Genomic DNA, 14,812 nt, shown 5'->3' with positions numbered 1-14,812 from the left:
AATCATATATAAGCTTACCTTCTTTTTTTGTGAAGATTAGTGTGATGCTCTTTCTTTTGTTCTATGCTCACTATTTTGATCTTTTTTTTGCAGAGATTTGTGGCATACATTGGAGAAAATTGTGCATCTAGAAATTGCCATATGATTGTTAGCTCCCAAGAAATATTTGATAGTTGGATCAAAATCATGAAGAGATACTCTAGAGGTGAACTTATATCCCAAGAGGAGAGTTCAAGAAAAAAGGGAAGGCAACCTTCTCCTACTGCATTTCGTTGCCTTATGGGTTTAAAGGATGGAGACATCCTTAAACTACAAGAGGAGATCAATCAAGGTCATATCCTTTTTCTTAGAAACAAATGGGATAAGGAAGATCTGATTGACATGGAAACAAGGGCTAAGCAAATCAAGCAAGATAGGGTCCTAAAGGAGGAATTAGTCACTCTTTTCAATGCTTCAGTTCCAGAAAGTAGCGCTGTGATGAAGACTTGGGAAGAGCTTGTTGATGATTATGATATCAATGATGAAGTCTACACAAAGATTTTAGGCATTTGTAATGATTGGGTATCAAAGAAGCTCACACGTGGAGCTGATGCAGGGTCCCTACCAAATGGAGCAAAAGATATTGTGAACTTCCTAATTGGAAAAAAGCAAAATCCTCTTCAATCCTCCACTACTTCCCCTTGGCGTGTATATGTTGTCGGATGCAATCTAGAAACCTTTGATCTTATACATAATGTTTATAGAGATCCAATTACCATTGGGGTTGTTGTTCTAGATGCAGCACATGGGGTTGAGGGAATGAAATGGGACTCTATAAAGTTTGGAAAGGTTGTATCCACTCTACTACAAATGACATGTGAACCTAAACAATTCATGTTGTTATCATTTCTTGATCGAAAGCAAATGGCAGCTTTGAAAAATGCTCTTGAAAGAATTTCTTGCAAGTATCGCATGCTAGTTGGTAGTGTTGACTTCCTACCAATGGATAGAACGTTTGCTTTTGGATCTATAGATTCTTTTGTGGTTTTGACATTAGTGACCATGGAGAAAAGCTTCATCAATTTTGAGCGATATATAAACAATGTCAACAAGCCTTCCATTTTGGACTTTGAAGGCTTGGACAAGGAGTGCAATGATGAAGATCTTGAAGAAGAACAAAGGATTGCAAAGGCCGTTTTGAGAAAGAAAATGAAAGTTATGGAAACTACAATCAAAGCATTCAATGATGCTCATGAGGTTGTATTTGATGTATATGCAAGTGGACTTGCATCTAAGGTGGCATTGATAAATCATATGAAGACTATTGCAGTGGTTTGCAACACTCAAGAGCAAAGAGAGGTTGAAGCACAATTGTGGAGGGTCCATGAGAGTGCCAAACAAAATTCAAACTCCCAAGAGGTTCCTCCTACTGAAGTTCAAGTTCTTGAAGTACCACCCGAGGGGATAGAAGAATCAAGCCAAGATATAGCAAGTCTAATTATGAAAGAGAAATTAAGGGCTACTTCAGGTGTTTAAACTCCGTTCCTTCTCCTTTCATCAAGGAAGACACATTGATGTAATTTTGATTTTTTTCTTGAGAAGTTACTTCCATTAGCATTTGCAATATTTTCTTTCTTTGATGATATTATTTAAAGAAACTATGTCTTTGGTTTTTTAATTTTTTATAAAAGGTACCAAGCATGTTTGGTTTAAAAATTTTATTTAAGTAAATATTTTACCAAATCGGTATTAAAGAGCTCATTAAAATTTATCATCCTTTGTAAGGATAACTATTTAATTGTAATCTAGTGTGTAAGAATACTTATCATACTGAAAAGTTTAAGCTATCTATGCAAAATTTACTTAAGTCTATTTTAGATATTATTTCAATTAAACTCTTATATGTGTTGTGTTATGATCTTGTCATGTTAGTTTTGGTTAGATTTGTCCACATGGTCAAATCTCTTATCTCTTATAGCCTCTTTTACTACATCACTAGTGTATGTCTATGCATGTACCTTAGGATAAGAAAGCCAACAATATATTGCACACCCCAAAAAAGATTCATTGCACATCCCAAAAGAGTTTTACCTCAGTTATAAATATTGCAACAAAGATTTCTCTCCAATGTATCTTTTGAGATGTGTATATGGAATATTAAGGTAAAATCCTTGTTACAATTCATGAGTTTAAATATCTATGGGATATAACTAGTTCAAAAATAGAATGGTTAGTCCTTAAGAAGAAACTATGAAAACTTATTCAAATAAAGTATAACTTATCTCAATTAAATTGTCATGTGTCACTTATATGTGACATAGTTTTGGTCACATGGTCAAAAGTATCATGTTTAAATTTTCTTTTAATAATTAGGACTAATAAACATCTTCTTTGTACATGCCATTTTGAAGGTCTTTTTAAAAATTGAGTATGTTAAATATTATAATGATAATATAATTTGTGCAACTAATTACAAGAATCTATTGTTAGTATCTCAAGTATACTTATAACTAGCGATAAAAAGTAGATATGGAAAAATGACTTTATTAGAATAGATTTTACTTCAAAAAATTTGTCATATATATTTTTTTCACCTCATGATATTACTTTTGATTAGATTTGACCACATGGTCAACAGTCTCTTTTCTTAAGACATCATTTTTTAAGTAGTACTTATTTATGTATTTATCAATGTGAAGTTAAATTGCTTTAGTGTTCTATGCCAGTTTATAGCTCAAAAATTAGGTAGAATGGTGAGGAAGTAAATGAATCTAATGTGCTTCTTTTTCTTCTTTGTAACTTCAACTAAGACATCTATGGTTGGATATCTAGCAGATTCAACAACAGTAGAGCACGATGATGTAATTGATGTTTCCTTGATAAGAAATGCAACGCAATTATGTGTAATACTTGATCTCAATGGTCTTCTTTTACAACGATGCTTTGCTAAGTCTAAAAGGTTTCAAACCTTTCAAATGGGAAAGCAATGGCTTGTTCTTCGACCAGGATGTATGGAGTTTCTTGAAGCCTTATTTGCAAGATTCCAAGTGGGAGTTTGGTCAACAGCTTTACATAAGAATGTCATGGCAGTTATTAAGTGCTTGGAGATCCATGCAAAAACGAAGTATCATTTCTTCATGATTTGGGGCCAAGAACAATGTCATAGACATCGACTCAAAATCATATATAGGCCAGATAAGATGGGAGTAGAAGCAATGTTCAAGCCTCTGAAGTATGTATGGGATCAATATGGAGATGTTTGTCAGCATACCAAGACTATTCTCATAGATGATAGTCCTTACAAAGGATGTCCAAATCCTGTTGAGAATTGCATTTATCCAAAAACATTTGATATTGATCGTGAAGACTCTATCTTGATCAAAGAACTTCTACCATACTTGACTCGCTTAAGCAAATACCATGATCCACGTGAAGTCATCAAGTTTGATCGATATGGACAGGATCCAGTTCAATATGGACATGAATTGTATGCTCAATTCAAGGTTGTCATTGATGAATGGACTAGAGCAGAGAATGATGGTATTTCATCTTCATCATCAGCACCGCACGAGACCATGATTGATAAAGATGGTATATATGTTCAATCTTCAATTACTTCTTGCTTCAAGAGACCATCTATTATACAAACATCCTCAACAAATGCTTCACGTCATCCGTCTCTTACATTGAACAGCTCACAATTATCCATGTTGAAGCAAACTCCTTTAGTCTCTACTTTGAAAGATATGGAAGCAATGAAACTTGCTCATAAGTTAGGATATCACAAACATTTCATAAATGGTAGTGTAGCCAAACATTTTATACAAAATCTACAAAATTTGTATTTTTCCAATATACATGATGTAACAAGAAGGCGCTGACTCTATATGGATTAATTTTGACTTTCATAATAGATATATCCCTTACATTAAAGGCTTTTGCATGGCTATGAAATATATGCTTGTTAGAAATTTAAAGTGTTTTATGTAATTACCTTGGTGTTTCTAAACACCACCAATATCAATGAGAGAATCTAATTGATGTTTCTTATTGTTTCAATAACATTAGTTAATTGTATTGAAATTTCTTATAAAGTGGTTTAAATCCTATTTTGTACTTTATGATAGTCTACTATACAAACATACTCAACAAATGCCTCGCATCGTCTATCACTTACATTGAACAACTCACAATTATCCATGTTGAAGCAAACTCCTTTAGTCTCTACTTTGAAAGATATGGAAGCAATGCAACTTGCTCATGAGTTAGGATATTACAAACATTTCATAAATGGTAGTGTAGCTAAATGTTTTATACAAAATCTATAAAATTTGTATTTTTCCAATATACATGATTAACAAGAAGGCGCTGACTCTATATGGACTAATTTTGACTTTCATAATAAATATATCCCTTACATTAAAGTATTTTATATGGCTATGAAATATATGCTTGTTAGAAATTTAAAGTGTTTTATGTACTTACCTTTGTGTTTATAAACACCACCAATATCAATGAGAGAATCTACTTGATGTTTTTTATTCTTTCAATAACATTAGTTAATTGTGTTGAAATTTTTTATAAAGTGGTTTAAATCCTATTTTGTACTTTATAACCATCTACTGTACAAGCATACTCAACAAATGCCTCACATCTTCTATCACTTACATTGAACAACTCACAATTATCCATGTTGAAGCAGACTCCTTTAGTCTCTACTTTGAAAGATATGGAAGCAATGCAACTTGCTCATGAGTTAGGATATCACAAACATTTCATAAATGGTAGTGCAGCTATCTACAAAAGTTGTATTTTTCCAATATACATGATGCAACAAGACAATGACTCTATATGGACTAATTTTGATTTCCATAGTAAATATATCCCTTACCTTAAGAGCTTTTGCATGGCTATAAAATATATGCTTGTTAAAAATTTAAAGTGTTTTGTGTAGCTACCTTGGTGTTTTTAAACGCCACTAATATCAATGAGGAGAATCTACTTATTGTTTTTTATTCTTTCAATAACATTAGTTGATTGTGCTGAAATTTCTTATAAAGTGGTTTAAGTTCAATTTTGTACTTTATGTCTTAGCTAACAAATAAGTCTTGATTGATTATAAAATTTATGTCTATTTCTTTGGAAACACAAACCATTGGTCAAAGGTTAAATCTTTAGTCTTAGAAAAATCATAAACTTCTAGCTTGGTATATAAATCTTTATTTTATGATATGAAAATTCATTTAGCTAGTCAAGGTGTGAAACTCGTTAATTTTGGCCAAAGTCAATATCCATATTGTCCATATATTGTCAAGATAGATAGAAATTTTGAACAAAAGATATTTATATATCATGCATATACATACAAAAAATGTAAATGGAGTGAGCAATTATTTGACATACTTGTGTCTATTGGTTTACACAAAAAAAGAACCATCACATCATAGGTTATCCAAACTTATTATGATATGGTATTAGATCAAGTTATTAAACCACACCTAGTTAGTGGTGACTCTTTTAAGGTCCTAGTTCATGAAACTTATACATGTCACTTTAAATGATGCTATATCTAAAAGAAAAAAATCGTATTATAATATCTTCAAATCCATAACATTATAAATTTTGGCCATGATAATATATTTTCATACAATGTTTAAGGCTCTTGTATTCTAAATTCTCTCTCCACTCCATCAAACCTGTGTATTCTTACATTAAACTTGGAAATTTTCTAGGTATATACTAGTTAAGCCTCCTTGATGTTTCCACCACCATACAACATCATATTTTGTTAGTATGCTAGAAAAGATAGAGGTGAAATCCAAATCTCATAACAGCCACATAGCTTACATTCATCATTTAAGCTCTCAAGATGTCTGATCTCATATTTGTAACATACAAAGTGCCCTTTAAAGATAAACATAAACATAGTGCTCTCTTTCATTCACAAAAGTAAGACATTCATTCAAAGTGGGACTTGGGAAATTCCCAAAATCTCTAATATGGTGTTATTAGGGGAAAACCCTGATTCAGGTCGGTCCTAAGTGAGAACGGATGAAATACTTCCGCTACGTCGCAAACACGGAAAGTCCTAGATCGCAAACCTCATAACATTGCGTGGGAGTGCCGGGCGGAGATTTCTAGACTCTCTTTTGGATAGACTGCTTAGACGTGTCCTGAAGGGGAACAGGTGGACACGTTACATATTAGATCCATTACCCTAAATTCAACAACCTGTAAATCATCACATTGTCGTGCTGCTACACAAATACAATGTGAAAAACTCTAGAGTGCATCGTCCAGCTTTCTTATTGATCTAGAGAGCCAATTTTTGGGATAAAAGGCCTCTAGGCCTACCCCTGTACACTGTGACCATCCATTCTTTATTCATATATAATATGATAGTGCAATAAGGCTGTCAGTTTAGTTGAACAACACCTACATTGTGTGTGCTCTTCTCTCCTACATCTTTCTCTTCTCCTTCTCCACTACCATTGCATCCCCTTCAACTAGTATTAGAGCTTTAGATCAGAGCTTGATTGTGGAGCTTGGCTCGGCATGACTTCAGCCTAGATTGAAGATCTAGAGCTTGGAGCTTCAATACCAGCCATGGCTTCTTCCCCCCGAGAGGTAAGATTTCATCTCCCACCTCTTCCTGGCCCTCATAGGCTCTTTGCATGTGTTTCTTGGCTTTAGTGGGCACCTTGTATGTCCCCATTTGCCCCCTTATCCTCAGCATAACTAGCAGGCCCCACAGCAGCAGCTTACATTTTTTGCACATGTTTCAAAATCTGGCTAAAAAATCCCATTGTTTCATATCTCTGGCATCCAGAACCCGATTCAGGCAAGGTAAGAGTCTAACTTGGGGTTTTGGCATGCTTTGGACGCAATGGTAATACTAGATCTACCAAATTTTGACTATAGAGTTTTTTGTAATAGATCTGAGTTGATTTTCAACAAGGCTTGGTATTTGATGCCCAAATGCTTTGGGGATGTTTGCCTAATGTTTTGAGATGCTTTGGGACTTGGTTTGAGCTTCCGTAGCTCGATTTATGTAGAGATTTATTGTTGTATATTGTTTAGACGGCAAGGTTTTATCAGGGATGGCTTATGCATAATGCTCTTTGTTGACATTCAAGTGTCCTGTTGGATATATTGATGCTTGGTTATCATGGTTTATGCTCGGATATGCTATTTGAGAGCTATTAAGCCTTGATTTGGATGCAGACACTTTGTTGTTGGTTGGGATTTATGCTACCTTGGTTGACATGTTATTTTACCTTCAATTTGGTTATGCTTATGGTCTATGGGTGCTTCGAACTACTCGGAATGATATGCTGATGCAGTTGGATGATGCCACTTTGATGTTTATACTCTTGGGAGCAAAGAGTAGAGCTCAATTCTTGGTTCATTGTCATTTTCTTTGCAGCTAATATTTCATTTGACAATGTTTATGCCCCATGCTACCCATTATGGAACTGATGTCTGATGTGGATGCTTTTGGGTTCAACTGCAATATGTCAAATGTTTATGGTGTACAAATCGGATGCCGTATGCATACGTAGTGAGCGCCCAAAGGTCCCCAAGAACAACGAACTCTACTTTAAGCTCAAAATCCAAGAGAATAGACTTGCACGAGATGAAGTAAAAAAGACAAATTGGGTGCAATCTCCCCCCATGCCTTGTGTGAACGCTCCACAAAGCATGTATTTAATATTTTATTCATATCCAAGCTAAAAAATAGCCCAAATTTACAATTAGCATGCTTTAGCTTTTGTGTTTGCTTTTGTCCAAATAAAGAATAAAGTGGTTGGGCGTCCCAAGAGTCAGGTTGTGCCCAAATACAATGACCAATAACGAATATTTAAACTGTGCACCCATGCGCAAACAAAATAATAATTATATATCAAGTGCTTCAATAAATAAGCACGTCAAAATGAATTCTGGTGCCATGACTAAGACACGCACCCATAAAAAATGATAATTTTTCTAAATATCTTGAATACATGCTATCACCAAGTGCTTCCCAGCGCCATTGCTGCCTGCTCTACACATCAAATGAAGCATTCACAATTAATAGAAAATAATAAACTTAAACCAAGAAAAGTGAATACCTAGCAGTCTTCAGCTACAAAATAAATAAATAGGTTGGAACTATATCCTAACCTTAATTTAATACGAGTGCGCACTCTAAACTCATAAACATTCATTAATTTAAATATGTATTTTGTGGAATCACCCACTTGCACATTAAATTAACATGATGGCCGAAAAGGACAAGTGTTCCCATTAACTTTTCGCACAAGGAATCCACCTTATGTACAAGCCTCGGAAAATAAATATAATTTTATGGAATCCACTAGAAAACCTCATGAAATCCACGTGGAATATACCTCCTAGCCTCATACCCCTGGGCTGGGATGGCAATCACTACAACAGAAATGAGGCATAGACGCGCATGTTAGACGTGCAAAGTCGGGCGCGTCTATCATAGCATCGATAAGTGCGTGTAAATGCGTGCGCGTGTAAATAGACGCGAATTGTACGTCTATATATCCGTGCAAATAGACGCCAATATAGACGCACCAGTAGACGCACAATTATTTAACCGCCTAAAATTCCAATTCACATAATTAAAAAACCAAATTTAATAATTATTTAACCACCTGAAATTGATTCTTGAGCATGCACGTGTGCGCATGATAAAAACCATAGAATTAAGAATACACATTGAATCATTGAATTAAAAAAATAGAGTTAATAATTACTCGAAGTACCATTGGTATCCTCAAAGTGAGCAAGGACACCACAATCTTGGGTATTTCTCTTTTCATCTATACGTTGAGTTTGAAGATGTTTACCCTCACACCAAAGTGCATTGAATAATGTGCACTAGTCGTAAAAGATAAAAGATCAAACTAGACATGTTGGACCCTCACGAGGTGTTCAAATAACTAGACATGCTGGACCCTCATGAGGTGTCTGTAGCAAAATATACTAGGTAGATGAAAGAGCCCTTAATGTAACGTGTCCACTAGAATCATCTAGGACACGTCTTAGTAGTCCATCGGGAAGAATGTCTAAAAAACTCCGCCCGGCACTCCCTTGGAATGTTACGGGTTTTGCAATCTAGGTCTTCCCGCGTCTACCACGTAGCGGAAGTATCCTGGCCGTTTCCCACTTAGGATCGACCGGAATTAGGGTTTCCCTGTTTGGTCATTTAGCTAACAGCAACTAGCGTCAGACCCGAGCGAACTACTTTACGCAGGAACACCAGGTCCAAAGCAGATTCACGCTGCACTTGGTTCAAGGAGAATGGGAAACGAGAGGGATGCAAGGCTCAACCTCTCTGCCATAAAGCATAGTCCCATTCCGTTCCCCTAAAACAGCGTAAATCGGGTAGGATGTAACTCTAGGTCATCGTTCTCATTATTAGCTTTGATGATGATGATCGTCCCGTTATTCGTCGAGGGATTTTGAGAAAAGTTCCCGGCTAACCGGGACCACCCATCCATAGGACGGACCCATGGTCCATCCTCCGCACTTTCCTCGGTTTGTTTTAGTTATGTAATTACCTAACACATTAATTTGACATATAACAAACAGCTTCTTTGATTAGCCCTGTTAAGCACTGGTTCCTTCACGTAATCTTATCACGTGACATAGAAAAACAATATCAAACAACTTCTTTATTATCATATCATCATTTTATCTTTGAAATACAGAGGGTTCCGCCCGTAGGCTTGTCCATAATCCGCCCGAAGGCTATCCAGTAATCCGCCAGGGATCACTATTCCAAGCTTTTGCCCGTAGACTAGTATGCGGGCCTCGAGATCCAATCCCGAGTCATGTTAGCCTCTTGTGCAGGACCCGGAAGGCGAGGGATTTACAGCCAGAGCCCCCCCTGGCACCCAAGCGTCCTCCTGCTCCAAGTAGAGCTTAACGGAAAGACCTCTCGCGGCGGGTTCGGTCCACGTTCCCGGCGCGGTCAACAACCCCCTTGGTTAGGGTCAGGCAGGCAGTCGGGGGTAACTGAGCTGCCACTCCCTTCAGGCCTTCAACCTGAAGCATTTATATATCTTTCATCCTTTAGTTCCTTGAACAAACAATGCAAACAGTGCTTTCTAAACTATTACAAGCACAATCAATTCCAGTGGTCGTTTAGTTGGCAAACTGTTAAGGAGTGAGTCCTTCTCCCGCATTCGATCCGGAATCAATTGCAACTTGGCAAGATTCCTATCGTCCTTGGGTTAGGGTCATACCCTGTTAACCCAACTTAACCAATACCTTAGGTTTTATTAATAGTAAATCCCGGCGGTCATGTCGCTTTAATTTATTGATTAATCCTTTGCGTCCGAGCAATTACTTAACTTCCCTTAACTTGGCAAATTTTCCCTAATGAGGACGAAGTAACAGGATGACTACCCATCCCCCTTTGCAAGTTAAACTTGCGCAAGAACCTGCCAACCTCATTCCAGGGAATGGCAAAACTTTCTTGTGATCAAACCACAAGGCTATGCGACGTTGCAACTTGTTGCACAAGTGTCGCCTCCATTTCAAGAGATCATTTCACCTATTGAATGGCGTTTTCTGGTCACAGAATTATCTTCAGACGAGAAGCAGGGTTTAAGGTGTCTTTTTACCCAACCCATCCCTAAATTCACTAGATCGACAACGTTTAGTCCTAGGGTTCCAACTCAATTCGAGTTTCATCATTTTGAACGATTGATCCTTAGGGTAGGAACCCTAGATTATTGTTTGCATGAGCACCCAATTGACTCAACATTTCGGGAATGTGGTTAGGGCCATTGGGCATGAGGGTTTCGACTTAGCGACAATTGGAATACTTGGCCGAATCCTTAACGTGCTAATACCTAGTTAGTGTTTGGGGTATCTATCGTATTGACTGAACCATGCCATACGAATCCCTTGCGGCTAGGTGATTTGGGTAATTCACTATGCTTGTCTCGCGACAAGGATGAATCCTTCCCTAGAGATAATAAACTAGATCTAAAGAAGAAAAATAGTTTTGACTACCACCATACATGTAAACATGCGACTCACTCTATCTTTCATTGGTAAAGTAAAAATACATGATAAGCTGGATACCAACTTTCTTAGGACCTACTTGGACTTACTTCAAATAATCATGTCTACTACCTTGTTATCTATACTTTAGAATCTCATGCTTTGTTTAAACCCTGCAACCTTTCCCAAATGCAACTCTTGATGAATGAATTTTATGCACGATGAAAGTGCAACATGCAACCCTTTCATAATTACAACGTAGTTAAATGAGGTTATTGTAGGATTAGTGTTGGTATATTCTTTCTTGCAAGCACATGCCACATGCCAATCCATAGATTCATTTTTGATACACCACCATTACTTTTCGGATAACCTCCTACGGGTGTTAACGACTTTTCCCCATGAACCATTACAATAAAGCTCTTCCTAAAATGCGACATATGCTTATTCTTTCCATGTCTAGTCAAAAGTACACTTAACAACTTTAACCCTATAAAGATAGACAATAGGTGTTCTAGGCCGTCATTTTGACATGCACGACAAGGCAACATACTATTAAGGACGTTAAATGGATAGACAATTTCTTTATATGGAGAATACCAATGCCCCAATTTCATGTCGTGAACTAATTCTAATCATTGTTCGAATAGTCGATTTATTTCCAGTTGCATTTAACTTGACTAGTTGAATTTGAACATGCATGAGTGCTTCCTAATCGATGAAGTTATCGTGACTAATTCAATACTTTTGTGTGGAATCCAAATAGATCAAACCTGGACTTGTGGGCTCCGGGAAATATCCATGTAAACACTAGGAGAAGATCCTCTCGCAGCCGCGTCTTGTGACTTTTTAGGGCCCATTGTAGGCGTGATTTTGGCTTCTGGGTTGCCTTCACGGTCTATAAATATACTCGCCTTAGTATGCAGCCTCAAGATCTTGCCCTTCTCCCTCGTACGCAGGAGATACCTTCATGGAACTTCGGATCTTTAAAAGGCCGGCCTGTGAGACCTGGGCCTATAGGATTTGGGTATATGGGATTTGGAGCTTATGGAAGGCCTTAGGATTCGGAGCTTGGGCCTTCTTTCCTTCGGAAAAAGAGAGGGTTCGTGAAAGGGATCTTATGATGGACCTTGCAGGAGTGGAGACTTTAAATCTGGGCCTAGAGGCCTTATGGGAGATTTGGTAGAAAGGGCCTTATAGGCTTCCTCTTCAAAGCTAGGGGAAAAATGGACTTATGGAGGATCTGTGTGAAAGGGCGTTAAGGAACCCTCTTGTTCTCTACAAAGACCTCGGGGGGTTTGATGTGGTTATGGGGGAAATGTAGTGGGAAGGGGCTTTAAATCCGAGCCTAGGAGGCTTATGGGTGATTGGTGGGAAGGGACTTGTGTTGGGAATCCGCGAGAAGGGGGGGAACTTAAACCGGGGCTAATATGGGTTGTGTGGGAATGCAATGGGAAAGGGGGATTGAATCCCGGGGGGTAAAGATTGCTTGTGTAGGATCCAATGGGAAGGGGGCTTAGGGAAGCCCCCTTAGAAGCTTCCTAGAGAAGCTTCTAAGAAGCTTCAGGGACTGCACATGACGGCGTGGCGACGTGGAGGCTTACTGGCCGGCGGCTAAACGAGCCCAGGCAGCTGGCGTCTCCCTCTCCTCCACGGCGCAACTCCTTCTCCCTCCACGCCGGATTCCGCAGCTCTCCCCTCTTCCACGGCCGCCTTCCTTCACGCCGCCTTCTCCTTCATGGCCCCTTCTTCACGGCCGTCTCCTTCACGACCCCCCCTCCCCTCACTTCAACACCTTAGAAGGTGTTCTTATAGTTTGGGGGGGGAGAGAGGACCTCCCCCTACGTGGCCCCTCGCATGGCCTCTTCCCCTCCACCTCTTAAATTTCCATAATAGCCCATCCTCTTCCCTCAGCCACGCATCGGCTGGGGGGAAGGAATATATAAAAAAATTTCAACAATTTTGTCCCAACATTATCCTCTTGACCTCCTCCCAAGAGGGAGTTCACCTATGGTTATGCGGGTTATTTAAACCTTGGTCCCGTTTTGCCAGTGGAGAGGTCATGATTCTTCGGTCCCGATTTACCAATGCGGAGTACTCCTTTTCTCGCATACGATCATAAATCAACTACCGGAAATGGAGATAATCTTTTCACGAATTTACGATGTGCGGGAGGTTGGTCTAGTAATATTTCAAACGGAAATATTACACTTAAGCCATGGTACACTTACTTGGGCCTTAAAACAAAGATCAGCATTACTCCTACTCTAGACTTGGATAAAAGTGCCAGTGAATACTCGAGTGTTTTATGGCTCGAAACTCAATCTATGAATGGAAAAACATCACATCCACATCTAGGTTCTATCCCACCCTTCAAGTTCAAAAAGGGCATGGGGTTTGGAATTCCTGGCTTTTTTAAAGGCAAGCCAAAACCATTGAATAGTTTGATGGAAGGCCCTCCCTTTTTCTATTTTGAAAATGTTGAGAACATTCCCAATTCAGAGTGGGAGACCATCAAATGGCATTTTAATGGCATAGATCCAGAGTTCACAGACTCTAGATATTTTTCAACATGCTTTAGGCTGAGGTGGTTATGTTTATAACCTTCCAGTAGATGGAAGAAGGTTGATCCTTCCCCCTGCTCCCATGACAATCTTTGAGGTGCTTTCGAAAACAAAGAAGTATTGGCCCCCATGGGATCGGAGAGAGAAGCTGAATTGCATAAACACACGGGGTGCCCCTAGCACTATATGTGGATTGATCAGAAAAATATTTTCTTCCCACGAAGAAAGCAATATACCTTCTTATCTTCAACATGAGATTGTCCTGGCATGCAAAATATGGAACTTGGTTTGGGTCAGCCCAGGCCAAGCTGCCCCACTTGAACCCCATGAGATTGAGCTGGTGCTTGGATATGATCATGACCACACTTGAGGCTGCTCTACCCTTTCAGATCGGTATGATGCATTGGGCAACTCATTTTAGGTCAATACTATTGCGTACAATCTTTCACCACTGAAGGAATTATATCCGCAAGGTTTAACAGTTCTGTCCTTATTCTCGAGCCTTGGTGGGAAAGAAGTGGCATTGCACAAATTGGGTATAATTTTGAAGACTGTTTTTATTGTGGAGATCAATGATAAATGTGAAAACATAATAGCTAGCTAGTGGAACAAAACCTTCCAAACAGGCCGATTTCAAATGGAGGATGATGTTAGAGATCTTACTGATGATAAGTTGGCTGAGATTATGGATGCAATGGGAAAGATTGACCTCATAATTGGGGGAAGCCCCTGCAACAATCTCTCAGGCAACAATAGAGTAAGCAGAGTAGGCTTGGGTGGCAAAGAATCCTATCTTTTCTTTAAATTTCCTAAGTTTTTGAGTAGTTTAAAACATATCATGCAAGCAAGAGATTACCTGAATATGACCAAACCTATATGTGATTTCATGCCCTATATACATCCAATCATGCCCTATACAAATGTGATTGGATAGGGCATGATGATTGGATGTATATATAAATCAAAGGTTGACTTGTGCATTTGCAATATATATATATATATATATATATATAGAACTGATCAATACACTCACATGTCTCATTTAATGTTGTGTACTTAACCTAGCCATGCATGCCAATTCATAGCATGAGTAGATTGATGTAAATCAGTTGGCTTGTGCATATGCAAGCTATTCCAATCATGTCAAGGTGCACTTATAGCTCACATATCTTTGATTGATTGATGGATAATATGCCTTTCTCTATCTCTTTCGTGTACACCTTCATTGCATTATCTTTCTCTAG

This window comes from Lygodium microphyllum, chromosome 20 (assembly GCF_053477565.2).
Source record: "Lygodium microphyllum isolate KBCC chromosome 20, Lygodium_microphyllum_v1.1.10, whole genome shotgun sequence".
In the NCBI taxonomy this organism is placed as follows: Eukaryota; Viridiplantae; Streptophyta; class Polypodiopsida; order Schizaeales; family Lygodiaceae; genus Lygodium; species Lygodium microphyllum.
The sequence above is the reverse complement of the archived record's forward strand: the minus strand, read 5'-3'. Positions refer to the sequence as shown.